We start from the raw sequence: 21300 nt of genomic DNA on the forward strand, positions 1-21300 counted from the left end.
TCCAAAGACATGCTGGTAGGTGAATTGGCTCCTGTCTAAATTGGCCCTAATATGTGTATGTATGAATGTAAGTTAGGGACCTTAGATTGTACACCCCTTGAGGGTTAGGGACTGATGTGAATGTACAATATATGTGTAAAGCACTGCGTAAATTGACAGCGCTATATAAGTACCTGAAATAAATAAAATAAACCAGACAATAAATAGTTAATATCTTTAATATCATCCAAAATATTTTTTTTTTTTAAATAAGTATTTCATAAATGCAGAGTACATCTGACTTTTGTGTCCCACAGCAGACCTAAAAGTATATAATGTATGAAGGTTTTTTTAGTTTATTTTTGGCCCCATTCAGGGGAGTTTTCCTCAGTTCTGAAAATGTTGCTACTGGGAGAAGCAATTAGAGGAAATCTCAGGGGGTGGTTCACATTTTTGGTGCATTACCACTGAACACTAAATAACGTGCGTTTTGGTAGCGCATCAAAGATACGGCAAGCACCACGCCGTGTATTACCACTGAACACTATATAACGTGCGTTTTGATAGCTCATCAAAGATACGGCAAGCACCACGCTGTGCGTTACCACTGAACACTATATAACGTGCGTTTTGATAGCGCATCAAAGATACGGCTAGCACCATGCCTAAAGCACACAGATATAAATGGGGCCTAATAGACTTTTGCCAATAAAATCCCTTACAAGTATTAGTAGATTAGGGAAAGGCTAGAACTGTTTATTGGTGTCTGTGTTGTCATCAGGATAGAAAAGGAAGGAAAGTTTCTGTCAAGGGGCGCATAAAAAAAAGAAAAAGAAAAAAAAAAATCCTGACTGGTATTCTATTTCCTTCTCTAACTAATGCTAGGTACACATGTAGTTTTCTTTTGTTCAACCCATGTAGTAGATCTAAATGGGGCCTAATAGACTTTTGGCAATAACAGCCCTTACAAGTATTCGTAGATTAGGGGAAGGCTAGAACTGTTGACCCGAGAGGTCACTCTACGAAGTGATTTTAGTTTGGCAGTCTCCCTCACTCAGCTATTGTGTGTTCTGACGGGGACTGCCCCCCACCAGAACCCACTGATCAGCTTTGGCAGGCATTGGCCACCAGCACTGATTGGATTCCGATTTTCCAGCATGTTCATTCATCAGAAGCTGGTTGTTAGACCAGCCTCTGTCAGGCAGAGAGCTGCACACACAGGCCAGAACCAACTGTTTTCACACGATTTTTGGCCTGTGTGTACCCAGCTTAAAGCAGAGAGGTTTTGCCAAGATCTGCACTTCATTGTAAGTTCCGAGTGAAGGATAATTTTGCTGCTCTGTCTCATGTATTACAGCTTGTGCTGTTGAGTTCTGTAAACAGGCTTTTTATCAACAGATGGCAAGGAGAAATAAGGACATGTGAATAGGAAGTGAGAGCTCAACATGCTCGATGCCTGTAGGAATAACGAATATTCACATGTAATAATTTACCTGATGAAAACAAAAGCTGCAAACCTTTAGCCTAGGTTCACACTGATGTGGTGTGGAATTTGCAGCGTTTTTGTGCGAATTCCGCACTGCATCACAATCATGCGTTAATGCGAACCGCTGTGGGTGTGTATGTTAACACCCCAAAATTGGACCACAAAATGCGGTGCCATGTGCAAAATCAGGTCCCATAGGTGTGTATACCTATGCGATTTGATTCTAGTACCGACCTAAAAAAGGGTTCTGCACCTTTTTGGTGTGAATGCTGTGCGATCTGACCAATGCAAAATGTATTACTCAAATTGCACCGCACAGAATTCACATGTGATTTCCACAGGAATGCTGTGCGGTTCTTGTGCGAATCACATGCGATATGCCACACCACACAAATGTGAACCCGGGCTGAGTTTGTAGCCCTGATCAAGGAAAATATGTAAAAAATGCTATACCTTCCATGTGGCCTGCTAAATGTGAAAAGTAGCCTAGAGTTCCACCTGCTGCCTGTTAATGTAAATGTGAAATATTCATATGCAATATTTTATATGACTGGCAAGATAAACCCAGACTGTATATCGTAAAATGTGTTCTTTACGACTAAATATAATTGTGTAATGCTGAAGCATAAAGCAGAATGTAGACTCATTAGCAGGAGCCCATACTTGTGCAGTGTGGGAAATAAAATTGGCTTCCTTACATGTATGATGCAATAAATGATTGCATCATCATAGCCATGACTAAAATAAAAGCAGTGTATACACTTCTTAACAGCTCAGTATTTACTTTGTGAGTGTTTCTTGTCTTTTAGATGTGGCTCGGATGCCATTATTTTAATAACTGTGTTCCATGTTCAGAATGAGCCGCCTGTCTCACCAGCATTTCCCCAAATTGCAGGCTAAACCTGTAATAGGAATGCTCATGTTAGCAGATATTTCACATTCATGTGCAACTTGCAGAAATACATTCCCTGCAAACCTTTTTTTCCTCTATAGCTCTTTAGTGCATCTTGATCCGTGGCAGCTGCTTTTTCCTCCTCCAGGGGATTTAGTGCTGAAAAGCAATAATTACGTGGAGTCCAATCAATTGTAAAACTTATGGATGTCATTTAGTTATTTTTAACTATGTACATGGCTGGTGATCATGGTGGCTACACATATGCAGAATGAAAAAGTGTGTAGTTTCAGTCAGGCCTCCATTATCTAATAGAGGAAATGGAACAACTGCAGTGTGATAAAGATATGCTGAGCATTTTATGTCGCTGAGCATTTTATGTCTCTGAATCTCTTCTGTTTATAACACTATGAGGTGGCTTGATGCTTTAAATATATTTGGCATGCATATACCTTAAAAGGCAATGTAACCTGATCTGTATGGTGGGTTTCACACTTACGCTGTGCAGCCCTGCAGAATAAATCCACAGATTCCATTTTCCTTTATTTTGCCTTTATGAATTATGTGTGTCTATGTGAAGGAAAAAAAATGATATATATATATATATATATATATATATATATAGTATGTATGTATATCCGGATACAGAGAACTGTGTATACGTCAATGTTTGTTTCTGTGGGTACAGTTTTACTTATATATGTCGTGTTTATTAGACACGGTCAGTCTCTATTTTGAGTATCATAACCATATCTATCTATCTATCTATCTATCTATCTATCTATCTATCTATCTATCTATCTATCTATCTATCTTCAGTGAATAAGACTGGGCATTATAAATGAGCAACTAGGGACACTGATGTTTTTGTAGATTAATAAAATTTTGGGCGTTTGTGGTTGTTTTGCCTTTTAATGGCTTCAAAATGTGATGCATGATTTTTTTTTTCTTTTAGCCCTCAAACCTGCAGTGAATTTTTTGCTCCCATTCACAAAAGTAGGCCTAACGCGTTGGTAATATTGAAATGGATAAAGTGATCACGCAAACTTCTGTTCAAGGTTAGTTTCTGTTTAGGATTCTATGAATATTATGCATATGCATGTTAGAAATATAGTAAATGGTTTGCCTACAGCAACCAAGTAAACTTTTAACTGCCATTTTTTTTGTGTGATCGAAGAAGTATATTGACTAATACCTGAGTAATGCTATGAGAGGTTATGTTTCCTTTCCTCCTAATGTGAGTTCATCTGTGCAGTACAAATTTTTATTTATTATTAGTAAGACTTTTTTTTTTTTTTTTAGGTTTGCATTGGGTGCAGGTGGTAATCAGCCTTTCCAATTTTCTTTTGTGGACTAAAGAATATCTCCCCATATGCCTTGGAGATAAGGGGGGGGGGGGGGTTAGGGTTTATAGCTCAAATCAGGAAACCTAGGATGACCATTCTTCTTCTCCTATACAGTGCAACTGTGTCCACTCTGCATAAACTGAACAGACACTGACCTGTCGTCCGCGCCTCTCTGCTCTGGCCAGCAGGGGATCAGCAGACAGATGATCAAAACGGAGTGGTGTGAAAGGGGATTAAGCCCTGGTTCACACTGGATGCGACTTGGCATGTGATTTGCATGCCCTGAGACTTGCAAATTGCATGCCAAGTCGCACCCTATTGTCTGCAATTGGAGTGGTCATATCGGTGCGGTTCCAACTTGGTCGGAGCCGCACCGATTTCAAAAGTGATACATGCACTACTTTTGGTGTGATTTGCATAGACATCTATATCAGATGTCTTGCAAATAACACCTGAAATCAGTGGGTTCCCTTCTTTGAAATTTCAAAGTCTGGCTTGATGTGAGAGGAGGGTTAGGGTCATACTAGGACAGGAAGTTTGTTGCTAGCAAGATTCAGCAAGTGAAAATAAAGAGAAAAAACCCTGATCAAGGAATACTTATGCAGCCACCACATCTAATAAACTGCAGGATTTCAGTTTTTTACTTTAGCTGAGATACACTTTAAGGAATTTAAGATCAAATCAGTCAACTGCAGTTAGGGTAGATTTTAAAAAACATTTCCTCATTTGGTTCAGTTTATAGATGTTGATGGTTAGTGAGCTACTTTCTATTATTAAAGTAGAGCTGAAAGCAAAACCTTTTTCATTTCGGATAGAGTAAGGAAGGGGTATAACTCCTGTTGTCGTGTTTTGTTTTGTTTTTCTATCTTTGTCATGTTGGGGAGATTCCCCTTCATTTGTCCCATAGACGAAACTGTAAGTGAGAGAAAATTCCTCCAAAGGTAGGGAATCCCTTTATTGCCATCAGGAGCTGCAAAGCTAGTGTCCCCATTGGAATATTTCTCCTGTATTCCTGTTCTGGTGTAACCCAAAGGTGTGTGTTTTAGTTATACTTTAAAAATGTGGAGGAAAGTTTTCAGCCTTTTTCTAGCCGTTGCTCTGCCCACCAAGGATCAGTGTTTTTTGATAAATATTTGCACTAATCGTTTCAAATTTTAAATTGGGAAATGTTAAGTTTTATGTTAATAGAAAATAAAAAAGGGGCGTGAGTGTGTTTTCTAGAGGATGTTTTAATTGGGTAAATACCCAATTATTCGCATACTTTTTTTTTCTTTAATATTTATTACTAGCAGCAGGTGGAGCTCAAACCAAGCCACATATTAGTTAAGGCATTAGATAGCAGTTGCTGTTATAAGACTTCGATGGGTCAGAAGTGGGGACGTACTCCCTTTTCTTTCTGTCATCAGATCAAACCGTGTCTTTACTAGTTGTTTAGCACAGTTTTCCTCAGTAAATAGCTGCAGTAAGAATACAGATTATTGGACGTATATGTATTGTAGTCTTGAAAGTTTGTATTGTGAGCTTGAATACTTTTGTTCAATTTTCAGCTAAATGTTATTGGCAGGGCTGCCCACAGAATTTCACTGAGAGATGTGGAATTAGATTCAACTTTTGTACAGTGTTAATAAACAGGAACGGAGGACCCCAATTCATGTTTTGCACTTCTAACAACAGCCTTGAAGAATTAGCTTATTAATTCACACTGGCTTGTTAGAGCTAAAACAGTGGGATGAGTTTACAGACATTTCAGTTGATCTGAATGTCAGCCGATCTGCCAAACGTGGTTCAATTTTTTTAACTTTTAAATAAGAAGTACGCCCTCATCTGGAAAATGTCAGCACAAATCGCAAGGCTAAAGAGTATGAGATGTTACCTTAAGGTAGTGCTATGGAAACTGGTATTTGATTCCTTGTGCCACGTCCTAAAATAAATATATCCTAGATTTTAAGCTCCAAGGAGCAGGGCCCTCCTAACACTCTTGTATTGAACTGTATTGTTGCTGTATTGTCTCCCGTTATAATGTTAAGCGCTGAGCAAACTGTTGGCGCCATATAAATCCTGTATAATAATAATATAAATTTGGAAGAAAATAACCATGGACTTTGTAGGCACATACACTTCACAAAATTTTTTTTGTTAAAAAATGCTTCTTTATTACAATCTTTGTGCTTAAAAACAATTAAATCTACAAAACCTCGAAAAAGATTTTACAGCCTATCATTTTACAACATAATTGGCACCAGAGCATAAATAACAACTAGAATGACTGGAGTGGGTTACCCCCTGAAGTAATTACAGATGTTGATGGGGTTCCTCAAGGGCCACCATTTGTCATGTATAAATTCTTTCAAGTGGGGGATATTTCAATTAAACTTTGCTCTACATGTTTCACGACAATGAGTGGCTTCTTCAGGAGCTACTTGCACAGGTACATTTATATAAAAGAGCAAAAATACATTTTGACCACATTGATCTGAACATACGAACCTATTATCACTAAACAGTGGAACACAATGGTTGTTACTTACAGTTGTAACTGAACACAATAAAACTTTTATATATGATAATGGAGAGCAGAGACCATTGGGACTGCCAAGTCTGGATGCAGGACATGGGGACACATCAGGGAGCTACAAATGGCACCAAAAAACAAGTACACAGTAAAGTTAGATAATTTGTATATTATAAATGGGTATACATATAACTCCCAAATGTAAGTGATCATACACGCACCTAAATTATCTTGGTTCTGATTATGGATAGGGCCACAAGTATGACATCTATTATGCAGCAAAGCGATGTAAAAGAAAAAATCTCTGCCAATGTTGGTAGACTATTGCTGAAGACCATTGGTAATCTACAAAAGCAGGAAGCCTTCTGTTAGATAATGCTGACCTACATTGCTCTCAAAAATCAGTCCTGTTAATGATCAGGGTTTTAAAACATTACCTGTATATAAAGTATACCACCGATAGGGGCTGATGTACTGTGGATACTGTAGCTTAAAGAGTTGGGTGCTTGAAAGGCCGACTTCTCATCTGGTAAAATGGCCCAAGGTAAGTTGAACTGTAGGGGATCCCCCCAATGGCTGCCTGATATAGTGGCCAGCTCTGAGGTAATAAAAACAAAAGGTGCCAAAAATAAGTCTTTGAATATATAGTAATCAGTATACATAAATATGGATCTGTCCGATATAGACTGCATAGGGTATCTGTTGTCTAGTGTCCTCAGCTGTGTGCCTCTGCTTCCTCACCAGGTGGATGCCTGGATAGTAATAACAAGGTGCCACTGGGTAGCCAGCCCTATATACAGTGAGGAACATAAGTATTTGAACACCCTGCGATTTTGCAAGTTCTCCCACTTAGAAATCATGGAGGGGTCTGACATTCACCTTGTAGGTGCATTCTCACTCTGAGAGACAGAATTCAAAAAAGAAATTCAGGAAATCACATTGTATGATTTTTAAATAATTTGTCTTGCACTGCTGAACATAAGTATTTGAACACCTAAGAAACAGCAAGAATTCTGGCTCTCAAAGACCTGTTACTGTGCCTTTAAAAAGTCCACCTCTACTCAACTCATTAATCTAACTTAGTAGCACCTGTCTGAGCTCTTTAAAGACACCAGTCCACCCCACAGTCAGTCAGACGCCAACTACTACCATGGGCAAGACTAAAGAGCTGTCAAAAGACACCAGAGACAAAATTGTGGACCTCCACAAGACTGGAAAGGGCTACGGGGCAATTGCCAAGCAGCTTGGTGAAAATAGATCAACTGTTGGAGCAATTGTTAAAAAATGGAAGAGGCTAAAGACGACTGTCAGTCTCCCTCGGACTGGGGCTCCATGCAAGATCTCACCTCGTGGGATATCACTGATGATAAGAAAGGTGAGGAATCTGCCCAGAACTACAAGGGAGGAGCTGGTCAATGACATGAAGACAGCTGAGACCACAGTTTCATAGGTCACTGTCGGTAAAACACTACGTCGTCATGGTTTCAAATCATGCATTGCACGGAAGGTTCCCCCGCTCAAGTCATCACATGTCCAGGCCTGTCTGAAGTTTGCAAATGACCATCTGGATGATCCAGAGGAGGCATGGGAGAAAGTCATGTGGTCAGATGAGACCAAAGTAGAACTTTTTGGTCTAAACTTCACTCGTCGTGTTTGGAGGAAAAAGGATGAGTTGCATCCCAAGAACACAATCCCTACTGTGAAGCATGGAGGTGGTAACATCATGCTTTGGGGGTGCTTTTTTGCGAAGGGGACAGGACGACTGCACTGTATTAAGGAGAGGATGAATGGGGCCATTTATTGTGAGATTTTGAGCAACAACCTCCTTCCCTCAGTCAGAGCATTGAAGATGGGTCGTGGCTGGGTCTTCCAACATGACAATGACCCGAAGCACACAGCCAGGATAACCAAGGAGTGGCTCCGTAAGAAGCATATCAAGGTTCTGGAGTGGCTTAGCCAGTCTCCAGACCTAAATCCAATAGGACATTTTTGGAGGGAGCTGAAACTCCATGTTGCTCAGCGACAGCCCCGAAACCTGACAGATCTAGAGGAGATCTGTGTGGAGGAGTGGTCCAAAATCCCTGTTGCAGTGTGTGCAAACCTGGTCAAGAACTACAGGAAACGTTTGACCTCTGTAATTGCAAACAAAGGCTTCTGTACCAAATATTAACGTTGATTTTCTCAGGTGTTAAAATACTTATGTTCAGCAGTGCAAGACAAATAAATTCTTTAAAAATCATACAATGTGATTTTCCTGAAAATTTTATTTTTTTTTTAAATTCTGTCTCTCAGAGTGGGAATGCACCTACAATGTGAATTTCAGACCCCTCCATGATTTCTAAGTGGGAGAACTTGCAAAATCGCAGGGTGTTCAAATACTTCTGTTCCTCACTGTGGTCCCTGTTGGGATGCACACGTTCAATGATGGGGACCACATGTACCGCCACATCAAAACTCAATGGCCTTTGCAGCCATATGTCCAGAGGAACAGACCAAAGCAATACAGTCTCCATTCATCTGTACAGGAACAAAATCATATTATAAAATAAATAATTGATACAATACAAAATGATCAAGCACATACAGAAGGGCATTCCAGTGTTACTATTGAAGTGTTATTGGAATGCCCTTCTCTATGTGCTTGATCATTTTGTATGTGAATGGGAAAACTGCAAATCAGCAGCTTTTGCGTCTGTCTGCTTGTAGTTTTCATTGAACTCATTTAGCCTTCCTGTTAGTAAGTGTCTGCTTGCCCGTATGGGATGTACAAGAAAGCAGATATGCTGACAGGTAAGGGGGATACCTGCAGGGCACCAGCTTCCTGCTAGCAGCCTGCCAAATTCAGTGACTGGCTGAAATATATGGCTGCCATATGCTGTTCTGAGTGGTCTCTAAATGTGTGTACCACTCAGGACAGCGTCCAGCTACCACCTATTTCAGCCTGTCATTCATGTTGGCTGTATGCTGCTCCTGTGCCTCACTTTTGCCTAAAAATCCAGGGTTTTTGTATAAGCCAAACTGCCCATGTGCATGAGGCCTTATGTTGAACTGTGCAGTATTACTCCCGTAGTGGCTTCTCCAGTAGACTGTCCTGTTTTTCTCTCTAAAGCTCCAGGCTGTAGTTGTTTCCTTAGCATCATCATGAACAATGCAGGGCTTTTAATCCTGCGTTGCGTGTAGAGGGGGTGAACATGTGACTGCGGCCGGCGGAAACCACTGCAAGGCCTTTTTTTTTTTTTTTTTTTTGTTTTTCAATCCCAGACCTACGCTTTAGTGTAAAAGGGATGTAGTAACTTGGCACCTCTCCTTTCCAAAAAAAAACAAAATCCAAGAAGAGGTACATAAATTGTGTGTGAGAAAGACTTACCTGAAAATGAAGCCCTCCAGCAGAGTACTGTCACAGTCCCGGACTTTTATCTTCACCAGGTCTTCCTTCCAGGTTCCCAGTTTGTGACCGTTTAACTGGCTGAGCGTGGTTACGTCACTCCCACGCATGTGCATGGGAGTCTTGGCCACTGCATGGCTCTCGCAATGGATGTAAATCCATCCTTTGATAGCGCAGTGCGCATGCGCTGGCGACGTTACCTGCGCTGCTAAAGCAAATGTCTCCTAAACGGTGCATGTTTGAGATATTTACAGTACCTACAGGTAAGCCTTAAAGGATTACCTGAAATACTCTACTACCGCTTTAGCTGGATCAGTAAAATGGGGAAGACCGTGAATGATATTTCACTTGTCCTCCTTTCTCCTAAGGCTTCTGTTCAGTACTTATGGGCATATTGAGGGATCGCAGCTTGTGAATATAATAGGTAAACATGGTTGCTTTTATGTGACTGGTTTATAAAATATTAACGCATAACGACAATATTATTTACAGTAGGGTGAACACTTTATTCACTTTAGCATAAAACGTAAAAACTGTTTTATGCTCAAGTTGTTTTTATAACTTATGCAAAGTACAGTAGTTTTCAGTGGTAATCATTGCTAACCAGTCAAGTTTAGCCACAGATCCCTGCTCAAAACTGTCCTGTTATTGGATGCAAATGGAAATTGCACATTACTGCTCCTCGTATATTTATTAAATAATTCCCCATAGTGATTCATTCTGGGCTGTATCTTAGTATGCTGATATGTCGTGACCGAGCATGTATGTACAGTGCCGTGGAATGCATTCATTTCTGTAAAAATATAAGAATAAAATTTGGAGTGTTTAGGCAATGTTATACTCATGAGGTGGCTCCTATTTTTCTGTGGAATGTATGCATCAGGTAGTTGTGGGTCGATTTATAGTGCAAGTATAATAAAACAATTGTGTGCTGTATGGTATAACTTTCATTTTCACAAACTGTTACTTTTTCAGTACACTTTTTTTGTAAAATATTTATTATATCAAGATCCACTCTGAGCAGCTATTAACAGATTAAGGCTCCATGAGCACTAGCATTTTTGTTACATATTTTCAAAAACACTAGAAGAAAACCCGGGATGAAAAACGCCAATTCCATTTTTGTGCTGGTTTGTAGTATCGTTTTAGTGTTCATGAGTATTTAGGAGTATTAGTGTTTTATTAGTATTTTTAAAGTACGTGAAGAAAAAAAAAGCTAGTAGCGTTTTCTGCTGGGAAAATGCTACTAAAGCAATATGTTTTCTGCTCCTAAACGCTGAAGCTTGAAAACACTTCTAGCGTAAAATTGCATGAATAGACACATAGTATAACACTATTAGCTTCTAGGAGCAGAAAAAAATGTTCGAAATGGCTTCTAGGAGCTTAAAAAATGCTAGTGTGCATGGAGCCTAAGGAAGCAAATCTCTGGAAAGCCACTTGTATGTTTTTACTGGTGAATTTACTGGTAATAGGGAGGATTGCATAGCTCGCAACCAGGTTTGGTTATTCACATCGCACTAATATTAAAGGCTAGGTTCACCTTTTTAAAGAAATAAAAATGCACTTATTTTAGCAGGAAAAAAAATCTGCAGTTATTTATTTTATTTACCTGTTTTTGCACAGAAACCTTCAAACCGCACTTGTACTACATTGAGAACTACAAGTCTCTCTGCTGCGGTGGCAGACCTGTAGTTTATTTATTCACAGATCTTTGAATGAATGACATGGATCTGCAGGTGGAGCTGATTTCAAAAGTAATAGCTGCCCCACAAACTACCTTGGGGGGTGCTTTTGGGTTTGAGTGGAAGTTTGCTTAGCAGCATGTTATACCCTAAAAGGATGTAATATGTTGAAAAGTTGGCATTAGCATTTTCACAAGGTGCAAGTGTATCGCTACCAACCAAATTAATAAATATAATATTTTCGGAAGCAAAAAGTCTAAAATGTGATTTATGATAATTTCAGAGAGAGGCTCACTTCATCACAATTTTATAAGTGGGTACACGTCTGCCAATAAACGGAACCATATACTGTTTTTTTTGCCGTGTTAGAATACCGGGCCTGCTGCTCGGCTCTTCTGTGCAGCAAAACCTCTCCTCGGTCCAGCGGTTCACTGGCTGTGCTTTGTAAATGGCCTCGTAGTCTTCTGGGACCTGTTGCGTATCCCAGAAGACTACGGGGAGGGAAACTTCCACTTCCAATCTCCTAGGCTATTGCAGCAGAAGTGGGAGCGGGTACCTGTCAAATTCGTGTACCCCCTCCCCCAATCCCCCCCATCTCCAAAGGTCTGCAGTCTCTGGTCATCTGCTGTACTATGTCCGCAGTCTCTGGTCGTCTCCTGTACTATGTCCGCAGTCTCTGGTCATCTCCTGTACTATGTCCACAGTCTCTGGTTGTCTCCTGTACCATGTCGGCAGTCTCTGGCCGTCTCCTGTACCATGTCGGCAGTCTCTGGCCGTCTCCTGTACCATGTCGGCAGTCTCTGGCCGTCTCCTGTACCATGTCGGCAGTCTCTGGCCGTCTCCTGTACCATGTCGACAGTCTCTGGCCGTCTCCTGTACCATGTCGGCAGTCTCTGGCCGTCTCCTGTACCATGTCGGCAGTCTCTGGCCGTCTCCTGTACCATGTCGGCAGTCTCTGGCCGTCTCCTGTACCATGTCGGCAGTCTCTGGCCGTCTCCTGTACCATGTCGGCAGTCTCTGGCCGTCTCCTGTACCATTTCGGCAGTCTCTGGCCGTCTCCTGTACCATGTCGGCAGTCTCTGGCCGTCTCCTGTACCATGTCGGCAGTCTCTGGCCGTCTCCTGTACCATGTCGGCAGTCTCTGGCCGTCTCCTGTACCATGTCGGCAGTCTCTGGCCGTCTCCTGTACCATGTCGGTCGGCAGTCTCTGGCCGTCTCCTGTACCATGTCGGTCGGCAGTCTCTGGCCGTCTCCTGTACCATGTCGGTCGGCAGTCTCTGGCCGTCTCCTGTACCATGTCGGTCGGCAGTCTCTGGCCGTCTCCTGTACCATGTCGGTCGGCAGTCTCTGGCCGTCTCCTGTACCATGTCGGTCGGCAGTCTCTGGCCGTCTCCTGTACCATGTCGGTCGGCAGTCTCTGGCCGTCTCCTGTACCATGTCGGTCGGCAGTCTCTGGCCGTCTCCTGTACCATGTCGGCAGTCTCTGGCCGTCTCCTGTACCATGTCGGTCGGCAGTCTCTGGCCGTCTCCTGTACCATGTCGGTCGGCAGTCTCTGGCCGTCTCCTGTACCATGTCGGTCGGCAGTCTCTGGCCGTCTCCTATACCATGTCGGTCGGCAGTCTCTGGCCGTCTCCTGTACCATGTCGGTCGGCAGTCTCTGGCCGTCTCCTGTACCATGTCGGTCGGCAGTCTCTGGCCGTCTCCTGTACCATGTCGGCAGTCTCTGGCCGTCTCCTGTACCATGTCGGCAGTCTCTGGCCGTCTCCTGTAATGTCCGCAGTCTCTGGTCAGTTCCTGTCTGCAGTCCATTGGTTCAGAATAATTTTATTTCTTGTTTTCCTCCTCTAAAAACTAGGTGCATCTTATGGAGCGAAAAATACGGTAATCAAATATGAAAAAGAAAATGGTAGGCATTGAAGTACTCCACTCTCAACTGTATTATCAAGAATGTATAAATGAACTTTTATTTTATTCAAAAAGTAAATAATTGCATCTCATAGAAATTGCTTTTAGCTCTAATTGTGTGCTAATTACTACCACTGTGCCTGAAACTGCTTTTTTTTTTCCTTTCCTTTTTCTTTTTTTTTAAATGCCCACATAACTGTAACATTGCACTTTATCACATAATATTCAGCGGAAACCACCCATTTTAATCCTCTTATAGAATATTCAAAAGCGTCAACTGAAAATCACTCTGATGTCAACGTACACAAGTAGGGTGTACATGATTATACTAATTATCTTGAAGGCTCAGATCATTGTGTATGGATGTTACGATCTGCCCTCCTTATAGATCAATGAGAGATCCCCACTGTATTATCCCACAATACTTCACAGCATTTTTCCTAATATTTATTTATTTTTTGCTTTGATATAATTACATCCGCAATAAATGTACAGGTCCCAATAAGTGCACAGTGCAGCAGGGAACCATCTTATATTGTTTAGAGGTACCCCTCTACTTTTATTCAAATTGTTCTTGGTAATATGGGGTGTCAAGATCACTGCCAATGCTGTTATCCACACGATGTAAATAGATTGTTGCTGTTGAGTGGTGCCATGCCTTTCAAGCAAACCATTCCAGTCTTCGTGCCTTATGCATATTATTTGACACAAAATTCATAAAAGAATGTGTTGTGCTAATTATTAAGTACCTAGGTTTTAGAGGTGAAAACAAGGAAAAAAAATTCTGAACCAATGGACTGCGGACACAGTACAGGGAATGACCAGAGACTGCGGACACAGTACAGGGAATGACCAGAGACTGCGGACACAGTACAGGGAATGACCAGAGACTGTGGACACAGTACAGGGAATGACCAGAGACTGTGGACACGGTACAGGAGATGACCAGAGACTGCGTGCACAGTACAGGAGGTGACCAGAGACTGCGTGCACAGTACAGGAGGTGACCAGAGACTGCGGACACAGTACAGGAGGTGACCAGAGACTGCGGACACAGTACAGGAGGTGACCAGAGACTGGGACGCAGTACAGGAGGTGACCAGAGACTGCGGACGCAGTACAGGGTATGACCAGAGACTGTGGACATAGTACAGATGACCAGAGACTGTGAACATAGTACAAGGAAAATGCCAGGGACTGTGGACATAGTACAGATGACCTGAGACTGCAGACAGTACAGGGGATGACCAAGAGACTGCAGACCTTTTGGGAGGGAGGGGGAGCGGGTACCTGAAGTTGTCCTCTCTTTAGTGTGGGCATGCTGGTTTCTTCCCGCGCCAGCTTCTGTGACAGCCGAGTGCCCACTGCGCATGCACGAGAAGCGCTGCACTTTGTAAATGGCCCGGCGCCTTCTGGGACCTGTCGTGTCCCAGAAGTCGCCGGACCATTCACAAAGCGCAGCGCTTCTCGCACATGCGCAGTGGGCACCCGGCTGTCACAGAAGCCGGCACGGGAAGACTACAGCACTGGACAGAGGAACAGGTAAGGTCTTGTAGGAGAGAAGAGCTGAGCGACCGGCACGGTATTCTGACATGGCCGCGGAAATACCAGACCGGCCACTCAATATTTGCTCCAAAAGGCGCACTGACATTTTCCCCCCTTTTCTTGGGGGAAAAAAGTGCGTCGTATGGAGTGAAAAATACGGTACATCAATACATAATATACATCTAATAAAATCAAAGAACTCCATAGTATGTACCATTTAGACTACCCCTTTACAATAACATAGAACACGTGCTTGTAAATCAACATCACAATGGCTTCCCGCAGAAGCGGGATTTTGAATTTAGTCCTGTTTAGCTAAGCATAGTTCAAATATTTAATACTATTGCTAGACTTCTGACATGTCTCGTCCCACTGAGGGACTTCCTCTATATAATGGAAGACTGACCACTTTTACTTCTACCTATACAATTATTATTCTCTCTAGCTCCTTAAAGAGACCTGTCATTATACTGTACTTATTCTCTCAATTTTTCCCTCCTTCATGATTTTTCTATATAAATCTTCTGGTAGCAGGTTTTAAAAGTCCTTCCTTTTAAATCTCTCACATGCCCCTGAAACCAAACTTTTAACGGTTGCGTTCCCCCCCCACATTCATCGAGTTACATGCATATCTAATTATATTCACTGCATGTGAAAAAAAGTTTAAAGTGCCCCCGTCCCCCCGTGCTCACACATAGTGGTGAACACATACGTAGGCCATGCCCACATATGTAAACGGTGTCCAAACCACACACTTGAGGTATCTCCATGAACGTTGGCGCAAGAACAATAATTCTCGCACTAGACCTCTTCTGTAACTTTACACTGCTAACCTGTATACATTTTTAAAGCATCACCCATGGAGATTTTAAGTACCACAGTTTCAAGCCATTCCACGAGCGTGCACAACTTTAAAGCATGACATGTTGGGTATCTATTTACTCGCCATAACATCCTCTTACATATGTTACAAAACAATTGGGGTATATATTGTTTTTTTTAATCAAAGAGTATTTTTTTCCAAAAAATATATATTCAATTTTAAAAACTGCGCATTTCGGTTTCCGGCCAAGTGCATTTTGAATTTTTGATTTCGGTGCACCACTAATTGGTGCCTATTGGCACAGGCCTACTAGTCCTATTGGTTAAAGCCTATCAAAATAAAAAAACAAAATATGTTGTAGCTTTCCAGCTGCAGTGGTTGCATTAGTTCCATTACTCTAAAGGACCAGTGGACTACAGTTTACTACATATTTGCTATTAGGCATAGATATCATTTAGGCTGGTATTGGTTAAAGGTACACTACAGGTACACTATTTTTTTTTTTTTCTGTTAAACGTATTTAAGGAACAGTGCCTACTTACTTTGGACATTATTTTTTTTTAACCATGCATAGCTGTTGTGTTAAGTAGTTACTCCCAGCTACCAATAGATTTAATCTTGCCTTTTGGAAGTTTGTTTGTGACTGTGATCCAGGCAGCATAGAGTTACAGTGACTCTAGGCTTCAGAAGGTACATTCCAAATAACCCTTTAATGAACTCACTTGAGAAGCTAAACTTTTTGTTTTGGCACAGCTGCAGGGTTTGCCAGATAACATTAGTAGCGCACTAGTTTTAGCTGCTGGCTAGAATTTTTCTTTCTTAGGTTTATTGTATTACAGCACACCTGCAACATATCTGAATCCTAACACCGTTTATTTGGTGTTTTGCTATTGACAACCATTGCAGGGCAGCTGAACAATGCTTGTGGCTGCTTTGTCTAGGGGTTCTTGTGAGTTAAGATATTTGCCACTTCCACGCTCTGAGGTCTCTTCCCAGAACAGTGGGGGTTACTTAGTGGGGGAAGCATACCCAATATGTACAACTGAGGTGACGATGTTAGAGTACTGCTAGCAGCTTTCCTAAGGATCTGCATCATGTAACCAGAGACAAGCAAGATAGGTAGTATGTGTTTGGCCTATTTTTGTTGTTTAGTCACTCCCACTTCCTGAAGAAGACACCAGGTCTACTGAACACTAGCTTAGGGAGAGCAGGACCAAACTGTTTAAAGGATAAGTTTACCTCCTAACATGTTACATGCTACACCCGTCTTCAGGGTGTAACTTGTTTCTAACGCAGCACCCCCATGATCACTCATTGTGACAGAGGCCTGGGGATCTTCTCCCCGCACCCGTTGTCACAATTGGAAAAAAAAAAAATAAATTGTGAATGGGAGAACCACAACTACCGTCCGCCATTGTAGCTGACGGCTTGTAGTTCTCAGTGATCTACAAGGGTGCTGATGAGCGCTCTAGCTAGTTCATTGATCCTTACTGTCATTCAGGAACTGCCTGCCTGTATGAGGTATGGGCAGATAACTACACTGACAGTCTGCAGGAGCCTGAGATTGCACCCGTGATCCGCTGATGCAATGTAGTACAGGCTCCTCATAAAAATTTAAATAAAATAAAAAATAATAAATGCATTTTTTTTTTACATTCAAAACGTTGTGCATTTATTATTTAATGTATAACTTTGGTATCCCTCCCATGGGTCAGAACCTGTACTAATGTCCAGAACAGGATATTATTGTATTACCAATAACAGCAATTAATACCAAATAAAACTAAATGAATACTATACTCTAATAAACCACACCATCCTATTAAAGTACTGCATAGAATAAATAACAGATTAAAAAATTAAAGAAAATTAAAATACCAACTACCAATAGACTGGTTGGATGCAATATTGAAGCAAATATAAATTAAAGAAAAGGAAGTCTAATTTTTTTTGTTTGGTTTGTTTTTTTTTTTACATTTTAGCTTTAAAAAGGGATATTTAGTGAAACATGAAAGCATCAAACCACCTTAATGGTAAGCTGGTATATGCAGTGTTTGATATAAAGGTAATCAACATGCCTACCATTTTATAATGTGCATATTGGGTCACTGAAGCCCCAAAAAGGATACGGCTGTTGATGGAGTACTTCTTTGTAATAAATTTTGTTGCTTTTGGAGTGGTCATTGGTGCCCCTTGCTTTGTGTCTGGAAGGCTTGAGACATTTTTTTTTTCTGTACCATTGAATTATCAAGCAAGGAGGGTAGAGGGTCAGCAAGGCATATCAAGATACATTTTGAACACTGTGGGGTTGATTTACTATTGGCAAATAAGCTGTTCACTTTGCAAGATAAGTTGCACTTTTGCAAGGGAATTTTCCCCAGAGCTTCGTAAATGTGGTGAAGTTTCACTATGCAAAGAATATCTAATCACGTACAAATACAAAATAGAAAGAAACAAGGTTTTTGCTTGCACATGATTGGGCAATGGAAGTCACTGGAGCTTCACCTCCTTCACTACGTTCTGGGGTAAATTATCTTGAGAAGTGAACAGCCTCTTTTGCCTTTAAAAGATCAACCCCAATAAGTCTGTACCATAAAACATTATGAAGGGAAAATTATCTGCACTGGAGACTTTACGTAGAAATTCCATTTGATTTTTAATTGGAAGCGGTAAAAAACGAGGTAAATTCTGGGAGATGGTTCTTCCTGGCTTTCCCCCAACCATGTCAGATGGACATAAATGTGTCAGTGCTGTGCAACAGGTAAATGCATGAAAACGTGAGTCCTGAAGGTATTGGCACACTTCTCTTTTAAGAGCTTCATAAGCTGGGGTGTATTAGGAGAGTCAAAACTCCATTGACTTGGCTCACTCAGTTTTTCATGTCAATGTCTCCAAAAGCAGTGTAGCCAGTGGAGCTAGTGCTTTCTGTTTTTTAATTTCTCTCCTGGCAAGTTTCTTTTACATTACCTAAACTCTCACCTGATTAAGCTGGTGATGCACTATTAGTTTTTTTTTTTTCTTTCAATTGAAAAGGGCTCCTTCATCATGCTATATACCTCAGATAAACACATCCCTTTACTAGGCTACTGTATTCTGCCAGGGGCAGCTGTCACAATACCTGAACAGCAGCTACATTGCTGCAACTGCTGTTTGGCTGCCAGTTTTCCATCCGACCGTCATTTGAAGGATGCTGGCAGGAGGGTGGCGACAGGGTCGCCCAGGAAGCAAATTTTGGCTGGTTCATCAGCAACTGCCCCAAATTCAATAAGGATATTGCCAGGTTTAGGAATGTTACTTGTTCTTGGTAAGAACCCGGGGAGTTTAATGATTAGGAATAGGTAAGCTATGTAGACATGGAATAACTGGTCTAAACTGGATCAGGAGAATCTGCCACTATGACTTTCTGCACAGTTAAAGGCCACGTTCTCCTTTTAATTAAAAAATAATGTATAGACTTATTTTTGCAGAAAAAAATTTGCATCTATTATTAAAATGGAGCCTGCAAAGTATTGCACCTGTGATGAGCAGATCGAGAGTGCAATGTCAGGCTCCTGCATGCACTGCCTACAGCTCAATGGCCATGCATCTATACGAGCTGTCAGTTTCAGAGCTGATTTCAGTGTGAATGAATAATGAGCGCACTATTTGGAATTGTGTATATAAATGTGCACATGTGTAAGTATATAGATAGGGCTTACTATTATAGGTTCTGTTACTCTGACATTTTGCTTTTCTTTTATCAAATCTAATTAAACCTAATGCATTTCTGGAAACAGATGGCAAGGTTGCATTGGTATTAATTGGTGTCTGTGCGTCTTTGGGTTTTTTTTCCTCCTGATTCCTCCTCTGATAATGGTTTCAGAAAAAAAGTTTCCAGGCATCTTGTATTCAATCACAGGGTCATTAAGTAATCCATGCTTATTTGTTGTGTAACAGGATTTACTTGTATGGTAGAAACAGAGCCTGCTGAATTAAAGAGCCATTGTTAAACCAGAAATTAAAAGAGCAGTTTTCTTCCTTTAGCTTTCAAAAGATGACTTAGTCACCCTGTGCAGGTGTGTCGTGGTTTGGTAATATAGTATATGTTCTTCCATTTCAATTTTAATACATTTTTCTAAAAAGTTATATATATATATAATTTATTATATAAATAATTTTTTTGTGTGATTTCTGTGCATACACATTTCTTTAAATTTGCACATTCAACCATCCAAAGTTGTACCCCAACTCTGTGATTGATAACCATCATCAGATCTGCAGCTGCAGATGGTACACTTTCTGAAATGCAAGACCTGAAATGGCTGTGCAGTTCTGCTCCAGTAGCTTGAGCCTACTAAGAAATTCAGTTAGCAGTCAGATCTGGTGTCACTATACATTGTTTTAGGCCAGCGAAAAGCTAACGGGTCTATTTTCATTTGAAATTTTGATGTTAAATTCAATCAGTAGATTGTGTTTGCTTTTGAAATCAGAGGGACTGAAAACAAAAATCACAAGTAAATCTTGTTTATGTGCAGTTATTGCATATGATGATACAGTTGCGTTGTATCTCAGGATTTATGCAGGTACATGCATTCATGTGAAAAACTATACCCTATGGAAATTGAATTTTTCATCATATTTGAACAGGAGAATATTAGACGTTTATTCAAACAGTGCCTACAGATAAAGGTGATGATTGAGCAAATGACACATACAATTGACGTGGTGTTTTCATTTTATCAGTCCCACTTTAAATCCTTGAAATAAGAATCACTTGTTCCAGATTTTGTGCCAATAATTAGAAGCTTTTAGAGAATATGAAAGAATATATCCTCAGCAGTCCCAAAATACATAGCCTTCAAAATGCCTGGCAGCTGCTTACGACACTTGGAGTAGTGACCAGAAAAGGAACAAGACAGCAACAGCGCTCATAAGGCATATTGAAAAGAATGACCAAGTTTGTGTGTTATCCAATCCAAACATATTGTAAAGGAATTGTACCACCGTCAGCCCATGCATTTCCTTAGTTTATTGTAATGAACAACACAATGATAAAAACGATCAGCAATTGGTACTCAATGTGAGTAGTACAAAATTGCCAGGCTCTGTGGCTGTAGTGGAATATCCTGCCGTTCGTGAGGTAACAATCCAGTTGAGGAACACAGTGACTAAGAACCGATGGAATTCCTTCTCCCTGCAGTGAAGTGTATCTCGAGCACCATTGTGCACCTGAAGTGACATGTTCTGGTCCTGGAAGAATATGGTTTGGATAACACCCGAACTTGGTCATTCTTTTCAATATGCCTTTGAGCGTTGTTGCTGTCTTGTTCCTTTTAACTACTTGCCAACCGCAGATAGCCGAATGATGGCTACACTGCGGCCGGCTAGTTCTGGGAGGGCGTCATATGACGTCCTCCCAGAACGTGCTCTCCTGCACACCCCCGGGGGGTACGCACCCGGCAATCTCCGTGATCGCTGTGTCCTACGGACACAGCTGATCACGTGCTGTGGTAAAAGGCCAATCACAGAGACCTTTACCACGTGATCAGCCGTGTCCAATGACACGCTGATCACCAGGAAATGCAATTGCCGGTTCTCTGCTGCACTTTCCTCAGTTGTCAGAGCAGGGATTGGCACCAATCATCAGGGCACTGATGATTAGTGCCCTGATGATCGGTGCCCAGCAGCGCCACCCACCAGTTCCGCCCACCTTTGCCCAGCAGTGCTGGCCAGCAGTGCCACCCACCTGTGCCCATCAATGAAGC

General features: G+C 41.4%; 1 protein-coding gene across 5 annotated transcripts in view; it reads left to right on the top strand.

The window, feature by feature from the left end:
- The window catches only part of ZNF516 (zinc finger protein 516), a 161642-nt gene that overhangs the window by 81063 nt on the left and 59279 nt on the right, over positions 1 to 21300 (top strand). For all 5 annotated transcript variants that reach the window (XM_089682367.1, XM_089682368.1, XM_089682365.1 and 2 more), the window contains one exon: positions 3313 to 3415. The gene's annotated coding sequence lies outside the window, so the exon portion shown is untranslated. The remainder of the gene's footprint in view (positions 1 to 3312; positions 3416 to 21300) is intronic.

The sequence above is a fragment of the Staurois parvus genome, unplaced genomic scaffold, assembly GCF_062004578.1.
Source record: "Staurois parvus isolate SC_StPar_1 unplaced genomic scaffold, SC_StPar_1.0 ptg000287l, whole genome shotgun sequence".
Classification (NCBI taxonomy): Eukaryota; Metazoa; Chordata; class Amphibia; order Anura; family Ranidae; genus Staurois; species Staurois parvus.